Below are 19284 nucleotides of genomic sequence, written 5' to 3'. Positions count from 1 at the left end.
TTTATTTACTTTAATTATTAAAAATATTGAACACAATTGGCGATATTATCAATTAAATTTATGTCAAAAAGGAAAATTCTGTAGTATTTTGTAATTATATTCATATAAAATAAATTAAAACTTTACCGATTTAGCAATTATTCAATATTGATAACTATCGATTAAAAATCGAAAGCGGCCATCTTGCAAAAGTTATCTGTCATCACTGTCATGAAATTATTATGATGTCCAGAATTTAAAAAGTTTTTAAATTGTAAATTGCACGTAAGTGTTAAAACCAATATCAAATTGTTGGCGATAAAATTTTGTATGCACCACGTCAGTAAAGACTCTTTATTGAACTCATCTGTTATTCGCCTCGCTCGCTAGGCTCGCTCTGCTCATAATATCAGACCCGTTCCATAAAGAGTAACTTTCCTGATTTGGTACATAAATAACTATTTCTCGAGGACTGCAAAGTAGGCGGCTTCCGTGGAGCAAGAGCGGATCCAGGGAGGGGGCCATGGCCCCCTCCGAGAATTTAAATAAATAGAAATTTAAATATTTGCAGTTCAAATGTTTTTAGTTTCAAACACATATATATGTAAAAACAGGGGATAAATATGTCTTCTGAACTAGAATTCAACAAAAGCAGTAACGGAAGCTTCAGGAATGACATAGGATGTTTTGTAAATCAAAATGTTGATAATTCACAAAAAAGTGCCAATTGTTAGATCGACCTTGGCAGCCATCAAAATCGTATGAATTTGCATATTCTGTATACAAAAAAAAATAAAAAAGAAATGAAGAGTTATACTTGGGCCACCAGCACTTAGAATAAAGTTGGTTGGTACTTTCGCACATTCAAAAGGGATTGCTTTGCAAGTATTGCGTTTTATTTTTCTAATGAAAAATATAGCCACAATAAAGGGATGACAGCCCAAAGCCTTGTCACAAAACTTTTAACATTTTTCGCCAAACTCATGGGCATACAAACCTATGAAAAAACATCATACCACAAGGAGTGCGTTCAGGTTGGGCTGGATTTTCTACAAACTTATCTCAACCCGCAAAAGTCAGTCAATAACCAGATAGACTCTCACAGGTCTACACAGATACTAGAAAATAGAGAAAGACTACGACCAATAGTAAAGAAATAGAGAAAGACTACGACCAATAGTAAAGTCTAAGTCTATAGTGTTCTTAGTTCGACAAAATATTTCTCTAAGAGGCCATCGTGATGATGGTCTTCTACTTCTGGACGAAGATGCTGGACCCAGCAATGAGGGGAATTGTTAAGATTTAAAATCGCGTCAGGAGATAAGACTCCTAAACAACACCTATCCACAACATCTTCCCGAGCAACAAACATTAGTAGCACCAGTCAAAATCAATTGATAACATGTTGTGGTGAAGAAATAATTGAACCAATAATGAATTAGAGTCAAAGTGCAAATTATTACTCTGCCATATTTGATGAAACGACCGACATATCCCACGTGGAACAGCTTTCTCTAAATTTCAGATACATACGCAATAACAACATTCATGAAGAGTTTGTCAAGTTCATTGACGCTTATGAGAACATAAAAATAATTAATGAAAATCAAGAAAGAGGGAAACAATGCCTGACAGGAGAAGCATTAGGAAAATAGTATTAAACGTGTTAAAAGAACTGCCCTTAGAACATTAGAAAAAATGTATTAAACGTGTTAAAAGAACTACCCTTGGATCCGAAGGAATGTGTAGGAATCGGTACTGACTTTAATAACGATAAGTTTTGAATGTCTTTATGGCACTTAAAAGTGTGTGAAAGTGCGAAAAGTACCTTAAAACTCACCATTGTAACCCTAATTTTTAAAAATTACCCCCAGATCCTGGTACCCCTCGCCAAAAAAAGTTCATGGCCCCTCCCGAAAATCGGTCCTGGATCTGCCCTTGCCGTGGCGGTGATGTCTATATTAGACTTAAAGTACCCCGCACAAACCTTATGGAAATTAGGTCCCAGTGAATTTAGTTCTCCCAGTGATGAAAAGTTCTCATGGGCACAACTCGATCGTATGGAGGATTTTTAAGATATAGAGGCACAAACTCGGAAAATTATAAGATTTACTGGGCATTCCAATTCCCAGAGTTACTGGTTATCTGGCAATATGTAGAAGTTTTTATCAAAGAAAAGTACTAGTAATCTAGGATTTTTTCCTGGCTATCCAATGGCGACCTTTACTTTGACCTTGACTCTAACGGACGTCATCTTCTAGTTTCGAGGGTTTTCGGCATTAAATTGATATAAACAGATTACTCATGAATTTTTGGGATCGCTAAACACGAATATGCCATCAGAATTGACCTCCGGATGACGTGGTGGCCAGGGCCACTGCAAGGGCCGTTATCTTCTAAAGTTTCGGTGGTTTCAGGCATGTAATTGATGCAAATAAATTACTGGAGGGTTTTTTGAGGTCGCTTAACACGAATATGCCATAAGAACTGACTCCCGGAGCATCTGGTTTCCAAGGTCAATAAAAGGGGGTCCTGGAGTTTCGAGGGTCTTCCGTACTACATTAATGCAAACAGATTAGTTATAGATTTTTTGGGTTGCTGAACACGAATACGTGATCAGCACAGACAGACGAGCACCTGGTTCCTAAGACAGGTTATCTTGTGGAGTTTCGGAGGAATCAAATGGATTACTCTTAGGTTTTTGGGGTTGCTGAACATGCATACAATATCAGATCCGACCCATGAATCACATTGTGCCTACGACATCTCATCTTCTGGAGTTTTGAGGGTTTTCGGCATTAAATTGATAAAAACGGATTACTCATGGCTTTTTGGGGTTGCTGAACGCTAATACGCCATCAGATCCGACCCACGGAGCACCTGGTGTCTAAGGTTATTCATCTTCTCGAGTTTCGAGAGTTTTCGGCATTAAATTGATACGAATGGATTACTCATGGCTTTTTGGAGTTGCTGAACACGAATACGCCATCAGATCAGACACCGGAGTACCTATCGCCTAAGGCACGTCATCTTCTGGAGTTTCGAGAGTTTTCGGTACTAAATTGATGCAAACGGATTGGTAAACACCGAGTACTCGGAGGTTTTCGGAGTTGCTGAAATGTTCAAAGAAAGCGTACAAATTGGTGAAAAGTTTTTTTGTTATTTGTAGATTTTTATTAAAATAACTATGTTGTGCCATTAATTTTTTTTAAATTATTTATAAATATAAACTCAATTTATATCTGACAATTTGTTCCTTAATTTATTTTAAGATCGATTTACTATATTCTATTTTGATAGAGTTATTCATCGTGGTCACTAGATACTCCAGAATAGAATAGAATAGAATAGAATAGAATAGAATAGAATAGAATAGAAATATGCTTTATTGTCACTGAAAATTTTTACAATTTTATGGACAAAGCTTACATACAGTCAAAAGAAAAATAATATCAACAAGAAATAACAAATAACAACTACAATTCAATAAAATTAGATAAATCGTCAATATACAGTAAATAAAATATAAAACCAAAGACAAAAACAATTAATTGCAAAATTTATATACATTGCAAATTGGAAATTGAACTTACTTACAACAAATAAAATACAACATTAGGAATTGACAGTTTAAGCTACTGCGTACGAAACCCAATTTTCTTAGTTATTCATTAAGAAATTCTTCTATTGAATAATATGGTCTTTCAGATAGATAGGCTTTTGTCAGTTTACTGAATTTTGGGAAAGATGTTGCAGATTTAAGTTGTATCTAAGTCATATTCGTGTTCAGCAACCCCAAAAACATAAGAGAAATCCGCTTGCATTAATTTAGTACCAAAAACTCTCGAAACCCCAGAAGATGACGTGCCTTCTATTTTGATGGCGTATTTGTGTTCAGCAGCCCCAAAAACCCATAAGTAATACCCATCTGCATCAATTTAATGTCGAAACTTGTTGAAACTCCAGAAGAAGACCTGCCTTAGGCACCAGGTGCTCCGTGGGTCGGATCTGATGGCGTATTCACGTTCAGCAGCCCCAAAAACCTGTGAGTAATCAGTTTACATTAATTTAGTACCGAAAGCTCTCACATCCTAAAAAGCATGACGTGCCTTAAGCACCAGGTACCTACTCCGATGTCTGTTCTGATGGGGTATTCGTGTTCAGCAACTCCAAAAACCTATGAGTTATCCGTTTGCATCCGAAGACACTCGAAACTCCAGGAGCCCCTTTCATTGACCTTGGAAACCAGGTGCTCCGGGAGTCGGTTCTGGTGGCATATTCGTGTTTAGCGACCTCAAAAAACCATCCAGTAATTCATTTGCATCACTTAAATTCCGAAAACAATCGAAACTCTAGAAGATGACGTCCTTTGCAGTGGCCCTGGCCACCACGTCCTCCGGAGGTCAATTCTGATGGCATATTCGTGTTTAGCGATCCCAAAAACCCATGAGTAATCTGTTTATATCAATTAAATGCTGAAAACCCTCGAAACTCTAGAATATGACGTCCGTTGAAGGTCAATGTCAAAGTAAGGGTCGCCATTGGATAGCCAGGAAAAAATCCTAGACTACTAGTACTTTTATTTAATACAAACTTCTACATATTGCCAGATAACCAGTAACTCAGGGAATTGGAATACCCGGTAAATCTTATAATTTTCCGAGTTTGTGCCTCTATATCTTGAAAATCCTCCATACGATCGAGATGTGCCTACGAGAACTTTTTATCAGGATGCTTCCAAGAGTATTTTCCCAAAGTATGAACTAATTCCACTGGTACCTAATTTCCATAAGGTTTGTATAAATGCATAAATGCATCTTTAGGTGCATTTCGTTAAATACCGAGTGAAAATTCAAGTTTCCAAGGACTTTAACTGAAAAAACATTAAGCAATGAATAGCTGATTACATAGATTATTCTGCAGCCTTATAATTTCGCTAGTAAACTTCCTCTTGTTTGGTAATTTCAAACAGCTCTAAACTCTAAAGTTAAGATTTTTAAACGGATTAAAGTCTGGCCACTCTGGATGGAGTGGAGGGCGTCTGCAAACGCACGTCTCGATTTCATTGATTCCAGCGGATGCATGACGCATCCTTTATGTTTTAGTTTATCTATTCGCGCCATGGACCACGTAGTCCCATGTTGATCCGACTTCGAATATTCTCTCAACCCTCTGGATGTAATTACATCAATCGATGAGCAATGCAATGGCGACGTTGTCAGATATCGAAAAAGGAGCAAATATTAGTATTTAAGAGGACTTTTACTTTTTGAATTGGAAAAAATTCTATTTGTAAAAAATATTGATAAAATTAAAACTGTTATATTTATGATTACATATAATTTTTTTATACATTGTTAATGTTTTGAAGTGTACAAAAAAAACTTTTTGAAGTTATACTTCTTTAGGCGCGTTGGGAGTAAATTTATATGTGCGCGAATTCATCAAAAGTCTTGGTCCTGAGCGCAGCTCAAACGTTATACGGGCTCTTATTTGGGTAATTACAACGACCTGTCAACAATTGTTCAATATGTCGGTTATGGGTAAACAAATGTTGTTTATATTAGTTTTTATTGTTGTGAGGACAGAGAAAAAAGGAAGTTTATAATTGTAGTGACTTTTTAAATAGTTTTTAAAAGCAACAGGTACGTAATTATTGTAATGTTTCAGTATTGTAATAAAAAATTACATAGGTACTTACCCATTTGGAAAATGTATGTACCTATCTAGTAGGTAATGCTTTGATTTACATAAATAGATTACCAACAAAATTTCTACCAATCTTCATCTAATATATTGTTTTCTTACTCTATGTTTTGTTGTATTTTAATATTTTATTTCCACAAAAATCAAACTAATTTGATTAAATTTAAAACTGTCGAACAGTAAAACGTTCAGTTGGTCTATCTTCGCACATGACAGGTACATGTAGGTGGCAAAATAAGTAGAGGCTTCGACGTTAAATCCTAAGCACGCGGACAAACGCGGGTTCGAATCCCAATGCAAGTTTTTATTTTTTTTTACATTTTATGATTGTAAGTATATTTGTTATATATTTTTTTTTTCAGAAAATGCGTATTTAGTTAAAAATTTTGCCAACAATTATTGTTCAGAAATCATTTCTTTGTTACATTTTTCAATGTGTTTGTGTCTCTGTTATTTTTTTAATTTTTGGTATTATTTTAAAAAATATTTTTGGAAAGTAGTAAGTATTAAAATTAGTTTAATATTTAAGTAAAATAAACTGTTTAAAGTACATATTAATATCGTTGGAATCTACAATAGTGATATAACTTCTTACGTGCGAAGTACACACACACATTATTTTTTTGCACTTCTAGTTGTTTTTCATCACTTCAGAGGGATTCGTACAAAAGATGCATTTTAATTTGGAAGACATTTTTCTGCCGTTGTATTCGCAACAATTGAATTTTACAAGGAAGGTTTGTTAGCCCTTCGCTCAACCCCCTGTTCATCGGAGGACCAAAGCTCTCTTCTTCGTCAGCCCTGCCCCCACCTTTGACTGGGGGTTGGTTATCCAATATCGTTGGAGGTGAAGATAGGAATTGAGTAGGAGAGGCGAAGTACCCTTTCCGACTAAGACACTGGTGTCTGACACCGGTGTCCGCCACAGGCAGCAAAGCATTTTTTAAATGAACAACTAAAGACGAGCCACTTTGAGTGCCTGGCTGATTTTAGTGGCTCAACAATACTTTGCTATTGCAATTGAACACCGGTGGCGGACACCGGACACCATGAATATAAGACAATGGAGCAGAAGGGCACAAGATAAACTTAAATGGAAGGACAAGCCAGACGCAAAGACCCGAGGTTGTGATGCCGGGAGAAGAAGAGAAAGAAGACATTTTTCTGCCTCTCTGTAATATTGTTTTTTAATTCCAACGGAATTCAATTCGTGAGACTTAAAACAAAAACAAAGACTTAAAACAGACGTTCACAAAACCAGCTTCATACGACCTTTCATTAGATATGGCAAATCAGTTCGGCTGATTTTGTCTACAGATACAGTTGAGTCAGTGCGTCATCATTTAAAGCATACGAAATAAGTCGATGATAAGTCGGAAATTGAAATTTACTAAACGCAACAGCAAGTGACAGTTAAGTGAGTTGCTGTTGCGTTTAGTAAATTTCAATTTCCGACTTATCATCGACTTATTTCGTATGCTTTAAATGATGACGCACGGGTAAAGATTCAGGGACTCAGCTGTAGATAGATTTAAGGAGTCCCTTCTGTGGAACTGGATATATGACATTTCTCCAGAATTAAATCACAAACTGTCCAACGTTATGGTAGGTACCTACATGGCAATTATTTCGAATTAGCCGATTTTGCCACTTTGTTTGATCTAATGTGGTAAAAATGTAATATAGAATGTATTCATTATTTAGCTTTTCATTCTTCTTCTTCTTCGTCTAGCCATTCACGTCCACATCTGAACATAAACCTCTTCAAGTCTTCCTTTCCATTGTTTTTTGTTGTACGCTACTTGTAGCCAATTTTTCCCGGAGGCAGTCCGTTTCAGATCATATGTCCATCTCATAGGAGGTCTGCCTCTGGGTCTTTTGTGTTGGTATGGTCTCCAGGTTAGAATTGTTCTGTGCCATTTGTTAAGATCGCTCCTAGCTACATGTACAGCGTATTCCCATTTCAATTTTAGTGATTTTTATACCACACATCGGTGACTTTGGTTTTCTGTCTTATCCATGTGTTTGTTTTCCTTAAGTGATATGCCAAGCATTGCTCTTTCCATCGCATGTTGAGTGACTCTGAGTATATTCATATTCTTTTTTGTGATTGTCCATGTTTGTGTCCCATATGTTAATATCGGAATAATGCATGCATCAAAAACTTTAGATCTAAGATGTAGTTGATTTCTGAGTACATATACATATAGTTTAGTTTGCCGAATGCTGCCCAGGCTAACTTTCTTCTTCTTTTTATTTCTTCCGTTTGAATTTCCCTATTTAGTATTATTCTTTGTCCTAAGCATATATATTCTTCAACTTTCTTCGGAGTGCATGACTTTTGTTTTGTTTAAATTCATTTTCAGTATTACCTTTTCATAAACATTGTAGTAAACATTGTTAGGAATATTGGAAGAAATCACGATTCTCAGTAATGGGGAATCGACAAGAGAGAGAGAGATTACCTTTTCATTATTTCCTTATATTTATATTTAATTACTTAATTTTGATTATTATTATATTGTAAAAATAAAACTACTGGTTTGTGACGAATAAAAGAAGATGAACTTTTTTTATTTTAGTCTATTTTATTCATCATAATTTTATGTTTATTCATTATCATTATTATCTTGGGCAGGGCCGCGTTTAGGTCAATTGACGCCCTAGGCAATTCTCTAGTAGCCGCCCTTCAAACATGTACCATTTTTGCGAAAAAATTAGCAGAAATTTTTATTTAAATAAGAATACATTAAAAATGGATTTAAACTACGATGTTTATATATCTATAACAGAAAAGGTTGTCATTCCAGTTCGATCACATCAGAGACTTCTTTTCAAAAAAAAATACTTCTCAAAAAAAATTTTTTTCTTGACAAAATCGACAAATTGTTAACACGTTCTTCCGTCATACTTGATGGAAAATTATTTTTAATTAAAAAAATTGAAGAAAAATCTTCTGCGTAAAAGGTATATTTATAAAAAAAATATATTAACTTTTTACGCAGGAATTTTTTCTTCAATTTTTGTAATTAATGATATACAGCCAGCTACAAGAAATTTTTCCTTGTGGATTTTATTTTTAATTCTTGACATTTTCGAAAATGACCTTTCAGCAGACACGTTGGCAACTGGAGTGCACAAATAAATGTGCAAAGCAATGTCAAAATTAGGGAAAATATCTTTCAATCCACTTAGTGCAGTCACTGAAGGTTTTCACCTCCGATTTCGGATTTCGTTGAACCTCCATCAATTTGCATGAAAATTGGTGAGTAGTTAGAGGATACCTCAAGGAACAAAGGTGACATGATGCCAACTTGCGCTTTTACCGTGGTGGTGGATGCCACCCCTTCTCGAGGGTGAAAATTATTTTTTAAATAATACCATAAATCGATAGAGAGACAAATTCTAAGCAAAATTTGTTATATTTATAAAGTTATAGATTTTATACATAAATATATATCAATACTTATATAAATATATAAATCAATATATAAGTATATAAATCAATACTTTTTGAGTTATTAAAGATCAAAGATTTTATTTTTTCGTAAAAAATACATGTTTTAAAACTCTTTTCCACGTATAACTCAAAAACTATAAGCTTTTATAAAAAAAGGTATTATTAAAAAAATTGAAGATAATAAAAAGCAGAATACGCTCCTCACTTAAAGAACTAAACTAATGTTAATTCAAAGTGAGTTACGGGTAATTGAATGTATATTTTTTTCGACGAGTACTCAAATCCAAGTATTCAAGCTTAAATAACGGGAAAACGATGCATTTTATAAAATATACATGCTAAACACTTGCCAAAGTACTTCAAATTACCTATCAAATGAGTTCCAGTAGAAGTTAATAGCATCACAATTAAGCAAGTTATGATGAAAATAAGAGAACCCTTTAGAACTTTTTAGGAAAAAGTGAAAAACAGAACATACGTTATTTCCACAAAAATTAAAATTTATAGTAATCCTTAGAAGAATTTCTTTATATTAGCATAAGTAATGATTTCAACAATTTTGACAGGTTTAGAATGCATATTTAAAAAACATATATAATTTGAACAAATCAGAATTTTTAAAATTATCGTAATTTTCATTTTCTTTTGATAATAACTCCAAAAATACTCAATATACGTAAAAATTGATATATGTATAACCAAATTTTAGTTTCTTCCGTATCAAATATTTTATCTTTTTACTATTTCTGTAGGGTAAAAGATAACCGAGATAGAAACGTTTAAAGCTTAAATTTTGCTGCGAGAACCATGTAACCGGGGCCATTTAACCTTTTAGTTTTTAAAAAGTAAGGCGTTTAAAAGAATAAATTCAACGTAGTTTAATAGCCATTAAAAGTAACTTTCAAATGGTTTTTAGATAAACCTGATATCGTAAAAATTAACGGATTTATTAAAAAAAAACAATAACTTTTTTGGAAAAATTTTTAAAAGATAAATTTTGAAACATATTTGGTGCATAAATTTTAATGCTATCAACTTGTTCGGGGGCTCATTTGATATATATTTCTCAGTACATACTTTGAAAAATGTTTAATAAGGTTATGTTATAAAATGCATAATTTTCCCGTTATTTAAGCTTGAATACTTAGATTTGGGTACTCGCCGAAAAAAATATAATATATTTAATTACCTATAAGTCACTTTTAGCTAACACTAAAAGGTTTTCCCAGTAAGGAGTTTATTTCATCTTTTATTAGCTTTAATTTTGGTAATAATAGCTTTTCTGTAAAATCTTATACTTAGCTTTTGAGTTATTTATGAAAAAGCAGTTAAAAACATGCATTTTTCTCACGAAAAATTAAAATTTTTGATCTTTAATAACTCAAAAAGTTTTGATTTATTTTAATAACTTTATGTAACAAATTTTGCTTAGAATTTGTCCCTCTATCGAATTCTGGGGATATTTTTTATAAAATAATTTTCACCCCTGAGAAGGGGTAGCATCCACCCCCCAGGGTAAAAGCGCAAGTTGACCTTGAGATATCCTCTAACCACTCACCAATTTTCATGCAAGTCGATGGAGGTTCAACGAAATGGGAGGTAATAGCTCATATCCACTTTCAGTGCCTGCAATAACTCATCTTTAAATATTAAGATAAATATGTCAATTGGTTATTTTATTGTAGTATCCAAATGACCCTTTACGTGAATGCATTCATGTATGAATGATGTATCTTGGTCGTCTTTATTTTGTATCAGATTTTCAGCTTCTTAATAATTTCTTCATTGCTTAATTTTGGCAAATCTGTTAATAACACGAAAACGTTGATAAATAAGTCGATAAGATTCCAGACGTCTATACAGGTCTCTTATCAGAGTGTCGATTATAATATAGAATGGGTAGATTTTCATCTCATCTCTAGCCGAAAAGTTTAGTTCATCATCGGCCCCCTCGTCAAATTGAATTTTTCTTTTTCTCTTCCTTATTTCTATATGTTTTATTTGGTCACAATTTTTTGACTTCCTTGCGGTAAAGTAATTTGAAAGAGCTTCATACTCTTTAATGACAGAAGCCAGATTCATAATTTTTATATACAAATATTTTGTACAGTATTTTTGCCGCCCTCTCATAATGTGCCGCCCTAGGCAACTGCCTATATTGCCTAATGGATAAAGTGGCCCTGATCTTGGGTAGCGATAAGATTTATTCGCTTTAGAAATTACAGGCTATGTAAAATATGAAGTAAATGTGGAAGATATTATACAATGCTTATACTTATTTAATTTCATTTTGGTTGATTTTTTAATCATTTATAAGATTTAAAATAATAAAAGATAAAAAGTTAGGAATTTAAAAAATGAAAAAGTTCTCATTAGTAGGGATTTCAACTCATTCGCGGTCAACATAAAAAATAAATAGACGCGAAGATAGCTGCAGTTTTTAGTGACGTCAATCTAAAGGAGATTATTATAGCTGTCATCATCATTCTCTTTGCCTTATCCCTATGAGGGGTCGGCTTCCCTAATTGCATTTCTCCACACAATTCTATCTTGAGTCATAATATCAATACCCCACAGGTCTTCTTTGATCTTCCTCTCCTACTCCTTCCAGGAATCTGCACATCAGCTATTCTTAGTATTGGGTGATTAACGTCTCGACGTTGAACATTACCAAACCATCTTAACCTATGCTCTCTCATTTTGGCATCAATTGGTGCCACACCTATACTTCCCCTAATATACTCATTTCTAATTTTATCCTTCTTTGTCACTCCACTCATCCATCTAAGCATTCTCCTTTCCGCCACATGCATTCGTTGTTCCTCTTTCTTTTTCACTGCCCAACATTCAGTTCCGTACATCCTAGCCGGCCTTATGGCTGTTTTATAGAATTTTCCTTTCAGCTTCATTGGATTTTTTCTGTCACACAACACACCACACGCTTCTTTCTACTTCATCCATCCAGCCCTAATTCTACTGCATGCATCTCCATCTATTTCTCCATTACTCCGTAATACCGATCCTAGGTACCTACTTAAAACTATTGCTTTTCACAATCATTTCACGATCCAAAGATACCATTTTATTTGTAGTAACTCCACCTTTAAATGAACATTCCAAATATGTACCTACTTTGTTTTTGTTCTACTAAGTTTTAAACCTTTTTCCTCCAGAGCTTGTCTCCACTGAGATTATTATAGCTGTACCTGTATGAAAATAACATTATTGTTTTTAGTATTTTCTTTACAATTTTATCACATTTTCGCACCTTTTAAACCTTCCTTGGATTTCTACAATTGTTTCAAAATCGAAATTAGCTAAATCGGTTAAGTTATTCTGAAGCTGTTATTTATTCCATAATTTTGCCTCTCACTATATGTTAAAATTTTATTTAACCTAAGCGTATCAATGTGTTCTGATAATGCACTTGTAGAAAAATTTACAATTTATAAGGAAGTTTAAAGTGCAACTTCACATAACTGAAGGTCATCGGATAGTCCTACCAATAACGTTATTGAGATGTTTTACCTTATTACGAGAAACTAACCTCCGCTCAGTGGTTATGCATTCGATAGACCTTCGATTTATTTGTAACTTAAACAGCTTAAAAGATAAGGATTCGTTAACTTACTTACAGTATACAATAACAGACAAATCAATTGTTAACCATTATTGCCACAAAACAATTATATGCAAGGTGAAATATTTTATCGAATATATTGCAGGAAATAAGACACAGATATAAAATCACACTTTGTAATTTGACGTTTCGCATTACTGGGGGACATTACATACATGAGATAAGACAAGTGAGATCTATCGACGATGCCATAAGACAATGGAAAGAAAGAAATTAACTCTAGAGTAAGGTTAACACCTACTAATAATTACACAGCGTGTTCAGAAACTCTCCTGACAAAGGAAGACCGGGGATTCCTCACATTTTCACAGGAATTTTAAGACAATTGAACCCAATTCACCTAGTATGAAAATGTTTCCTAAGGGAGATAGAGCTCTTTGAAGATGGCGTCGTCTTGTAATCAGTTTTTTTAAATACCTCCAGAACGCTTCTATTTAGGAAAACGAAAACTGGTACCACTATTTATCTTCCAGAGATGAATCGATTCCATCAATTGCGAATTTCTAGTAACGGACATAAACATCCGTTTTGGGTAGGGCAACTGTTATTTTATCGCATAACTTTTTTGTCTTCTTTTAATCATTTTTAACACTGGAATATTAAATTGTGAGGTATTATAGTACTAAAATGTACTCTTGATTTAAGTCGGTAGAATACACCGCTTTTTAGAAAAATTGTTTTGAAAATTTTTCGTTTTTTGAATTTGAAAAATATTTGAAAAAAAAGCTATTTAGAAAAACGAAAACTGGTACGTTTATTTATCTTCCAGAGACGAATCGATTTCATCAATTGCAAATTTCTAGTACCGGTCACATGCGTCCGCTTTGGATAGGTCAAAGGTTTATTTATCGGATAACTTTTTTGTCTTTAGTTGTTAAGCATTTTGACACTAGATTATTAAATTATGAGGTATTCTAGTACTAAAAGTTACTCTTGCTTTAAGTCGGTAAAATACAACGCTTTTTTGAAAAAAAAATTCAAATTCAATAAATGATTTTTAAAAATCGATTTATTTTAGAAATTGGTATGCATTCTACTGACTTAAAGCATGAATACCTTTTACTACTAGAGTACCTCACAATTTAATAATCCAGGGTCAAAAATGCTAAAGCGCTGTTTCACATTACAAGAATTTCGACCGTGCGATGGTTAAAATCTACATAGTGGCTCGAGCAACTTTCTCCCTTCACCGCTTGAAACGTTCGGTGAAGAGAGAAAGATTCCATATGATTTCTCGAGCCACTATGTAAATTTCAACCATCGTACGGTCAAAATTCTTATAATGTGAAACAGCGCAAAAAGTTAAAGACAAAAAAGTTGTGCGATAAAATAACCGTTGCCCTACCCAAAACAGACGCCTATAACCGGTATTACTAGAAATTCGCAATTGATGGAATCAATTTATCTCCGAAAGATAAATAGGCATCATCGAAAGATAAATAGGCGTATACTTTATTTATATAAAATTATAATTCAGTTATAACGTGTGATCCAAAATTATTGTCACCATAGGTGGCTCTGAACGACAGAGATAGCTATACAGTTATACAGTGCATGTCTATTCTTAATTCAGATATACTTTTCAGTTTACGTCAACTTTTCAGTGTACGTCAACTTAACAAGAAAAGTTAGGTTATGTAGAGATGGCGGTGGACATAATATACAGCATCTTGTTTGATTTTATTTATTATTTTTACTTATAATTTTGTTAATTATTTTTATTTTTGATTAAAGTTCTGTGTTAAAAGTTTTGACTGAATTTTTATGTTTTATAATGTTAATCAAAATTAATTGATAAACCAATGATATAAATTCAGATTAAAACAAAACATACGTAATTTTTTGCATGGCTAGCTTTGATCCCAATAATTGTGGATCGCTCGTTATTTGAACAGTTTTAAAAGGTAATTCTTGGTAAGTTTTGCTTCAACACATTTTGTTTGACAAAAATACGTATGTTTGTATTGTGCATGTTACCACGGAAACGGCGATCGTGAGTTTGGAAAACCGGCAATGGCCGTCTTTTCTCACTGCAATGGCCGACTTTTTTCACTGCGTGAGAAATGTTTCGTTTTGAATGTATGTAAGTAGTGAGAGAAGTGGCACATTCTATAGCATCCATAGAAAAAGTATATTTCCAAGAAAAAAAGGAAAACAATGCAATATTTTTCCAACTAAAAACTCTCGGTACGCCTATGTCTATGTATGGAATAAAGTTGGGTTTTTGAACATTTTTGGAATGCCTCAATAAAATACAATTTTTAAGCAAAAACAACAAGAATGTTTAACCAAAGTATTTAGAACAACAACGAACAGTATGTATTAGATTAGTAGAAAGACATTTTACAAAGCAAACCTTCAGAAATTTATCTAGTTAACGTACATTTTTATCGCGTTAATAGTGTATATTTCAGTTTTCCAAGGTTCTTTTAGCAGGGCACAATTTTCAATTGGAACCTTGAACCCACCGTTGCGTCCACAGTCGAGAACTTAAAGTGGCACGAGGCCAAATACACGACCAAACCGCATAATATTCCATTCGGTAAAGCAACTTTAACCTCTAAATGACCTTTCCGTTTGTTTAATAATTTGCCTATACGATTATGGAGGACTCTACACTACAAACAACGGATATTTTAAGAAAGGAAATAAGTTTTATCGAAAAATAAATACTTGTGGAAGGTAAAGACAAATGTTTCTCAAATGTGTCTGTAGATCGTTCAATCTCACAGCAAAATGCTTTCTTTCATCATTGTTATACGAATTTCTATTAGAAAATTTATACTATGTAGGATGTACCTAGGTTATGTACCTACTAGTTTCTTTATCTTAACCCTTGCAGGACCAACCTTTTACCTATTGGAAACACCGAGGACCAAGGAGGGTCAATAAATGTCCACACATAAATTAATCAAAAACGTGCTTCTTTATTTAAACTAATTTAAAGATAACACTTTTATATTATTCCTAGATGTTAATGGAATAGTTAAAAGATACGAATTTAGAATTTACCCGGAGTCTTCGGCTTCAGTGGAATTGGCATCATCGTAGGATACAGAAACATTTTTGACTGCTTGCTGTGCTTACCGCATACATACTTGCATTTTGAACCAACTATGGTTGTTTTTGCCCACTTATTGGCCTTTTTTCTTTTATATTTTGCTAATTTGATACGTTAATTATATCGTGCCTTTCCATTTTGGGATGGTATTGAAGGTATTCAAGGGGATTATTTATAGTAGTTATAGTCCACTGTCAAGTTTTTATAAAAGTATGAGGAAATGAATTAAATTATAGAAATGCTAATTATGCCATCTAATAGGGCAGTAGTACGCCGACAACTACTAATTATTTGATATTTTTAGGAACAAAGGTATTTAGAAAATCGGATGTAATGCAATATTGTGGATACTTTTTAACCCTCCTTGGCCCTTCTAGGGTTAAAGAATGCAGCTCTGGCCTTCTCTATACGTATTCTAATTTCTTTGCTCATGTATCAGTTCTCATTTAGATTGCAACCAAGGTAGGTGATACTGTTAGTTCTCTCCAGTTGTTCACCATAAGCTGTTACCACTTCCGGTTGTGTTGGCGTTTTACTGACAGCCATCACCTTTGTCTTTGCGGTATTTAGTTTTAGTCCATATTCATCACACGTAGTGGTAATCTTATTAATCAGATGTTGAAGTTCTTCGTAATTGATTGCAATTAACACCGCGTCATTCACGTATCTCAAATTATTAATATTGACGCCAAAAGAACTGAGAATAGTTGTTAAATATTAATTGGAACAAAATACACCCGTGTTGAGCTGCCCCCCCTCCCCTCTTGCCAAAATTCAAAAACAAATAGCACTGATTTATGAGCTATTTATGAACTCTCATATTCCGCAAATTAAAAATTTTAAGCTCGTTCCACTGAGCAGGAAATTAATATTTTAGTGGGGGGCTCAGAGCCGCGTTTAGGTCAATTGACGCCCTAGGCAATTCTCTAGTAGCCGCCCTTCAAGCATGTACCATTTTTGCGAAAAAAAATTGCAAGCAGATTTTTATATTTAAATAAGAATACATAAAAATTATCATTCCAGTTCCATCACATCAGATTTCTTTCTTGATTTTTCTTTGGAAAAATCATCTATAATATCGTCATAATTTATCGTCTTTGTTACGTCACTTTCTATGGACAAAATCAACAAATTGTTAAGACGTTCTTGCGTCATACTTGATCTGAAATTATTTTCATGACTATTTTAAATTCTTGACATTTTCGAAAATGACCTTTCAGCGGACACGTTGTTTGGCAACTGGTAGGTACAAATAAATGCGCAAAGCAATATCAAAATTAGGGAAAATATCTTTCAATCCACTCTTCTTTAAATATTTAGATATGTCAATTATTGGTGAATGGTGATTTTATTGTGGTATAAAAATGAACCTTTAAGTAAATGCATTCATGTATGAATGATGTATTATTACTATGATGTATGATGACTATTTATTAGCGTCTCTTTGCAAAGACAATGACGTCGACTTTGCAAAGTAACAAGACACTTAACACACACACTACACATTACTCCCCTGACTTAGTGATAAGTTATACAATTACGTGGCTAAAGGTTATATAAACCAAAGCCAGAATCAGAGAAAAAAAAAATGATGACTATTAGTGCAGTCAGTGAGAGTATTTGGCTCCGAATTCCATCCTACTGTGCATCAATTTACTTGATATTTTCACTGTAAGTAGGGAATAGCTCAAGAAACAACGTCTATGCTATATCCTATGACGCTTTTAACTTAGGGGTGGTTCCACCCGTTCTCGGGGGTGGAAATTTTTTTATCAAACTAACACCGGAAGTGGCCAGATTAGTGGTAATTCTAAGCAATAATTCTTTTATATTTTTTTTTAAACTCAATAGGTACTTTTTCAGTTATTCGTGGTTAAAAATTTGCCATTTTCATTGAAAAATGACACTTTTTTCGGAGACTATTTTTTTGGGAATACATACCATAAAAATTGTGCATCTAACGAAAAAAACTATATAAAACATTTATGTAGTTTATGAAAAATCAAAGAGATTAATTTTTTCATAAATCTTCTAGTTTTAACAAAAAAAGAGATGGTAGGTGAAAAAAGATTTTTTTTGTGCATGCTCAAATTGGTTTTAACTATTTAGAATGGGAAATAAGCCACAATATTATTAAAAAATGATTTTTATTAACGTTTCGACGCCCAAATCGGGTGCCGTTGTCAAAATACAAAATACTATTAATATAAACAAAAATGTTGTTGCTTAGTAAAAAAATTCTTCTAATAATTTATTTAATTTGACTCATTTACATCGGCAATTCAGATACATATGATACATTTTAAAGTAGAAGACTTTAAAATGATATTGCCAATATTTATGAGTTGCGCTCCTGGGACGACTTTACTGAAAGATAGTTCATTCGATTACATGAAATCAACCCCAACTAGAAAATAAAATTAATAAATAAACAAATCAACCAGAAATAGTGGATGTGTGAGTTATTCGTAAGGGGATTTTTCCACATTCTCTATTTCATTTGTTTGATTTCGTACGAGTGGTCGTTAAACCAGTACCTGTGGATCTTTTGATCACTGAGTGTGTTTCAAAGATCTACATCTTTTGTTTTTTCATAAACATTATCTTACTTACTCTAAAGTAATTAGGGAATTAAAACTTGAGACTGTCATTTTCAGGTTGGGCGTAGATTTACTCTCCTGTTATGTCTATGTCTCGGATGTTGTTTTTTGATGGAATGTGTCTAAAGATATTCAACCTCTCATCTTTACCGATGAGCCCAAGGAGGTTGAAGAGGGCGAAACACATTTCTAAGAACTGGTGTTTGGATCTTTGATTCTATTCGAAAAATTTTTCCCACCCAGAAATAGTGGATGTGTGAGTTATTCGTAAGGGGATTTTTCCACATTCTCTATTTCATTTGTTTGATTTCGTACGAGTGGTCGTTAAACCAGTACCTGTGGATCTTTTGATCACTGAGTGTGTTTCAAAGATCTACATCTTTTGTTTTTTCATAAACATTATCTTACTTACTCTAAAGTAATTAGGGAATTAAAACTTGAGACTGTCATTTTCAGGTTGGGCGTAGATTTACTATATAAATATATTATATTTACTATATAAGTATATTTATATTTAATATAAATATACATAGACATAACATAAATCTTTATCTCCATTATTGGCTAATATATTTATGGAGGATTTCGAAACTAATATCATTTCTAAACAAAATTTAAAACCCACTGTATGGTGGAGATATGTAGATGATGTGTTTTCAATATGGCCTCATAGATCAGAATTGTTGGATACATTCCTGAATATTATAAACGATCAAGAAGAGACAATAAAATTTACAATGGAAAAGGAATATAATAACACCCTGCCTTTCCTCGATGTTTTAGTCTTAAAGAAGGATACTGGATATGAGACTCAAGTGTATAGAAAACCAACACATAC

Source organism: Diabrotica virgifera, chromosome 8, assembly GCF_917563875.1.
Source record: "Diabrotica virgifera virgifera chromosome 8, PGI_DIABVI_V3a".
In the NCBI taxonomy this organism is placed as follows: domain Eukaryota; kingdom Metazoa; phylum Arthropoda; class Insecta; order Coleoptera; family Chrysomelidae; genus Diabrotica; species Diabrotica virgifera.
The sequence above is the reverse complement of the archived record's forward strand: the minus strand, read 5'-3'. Positions refer to the sequence as shown.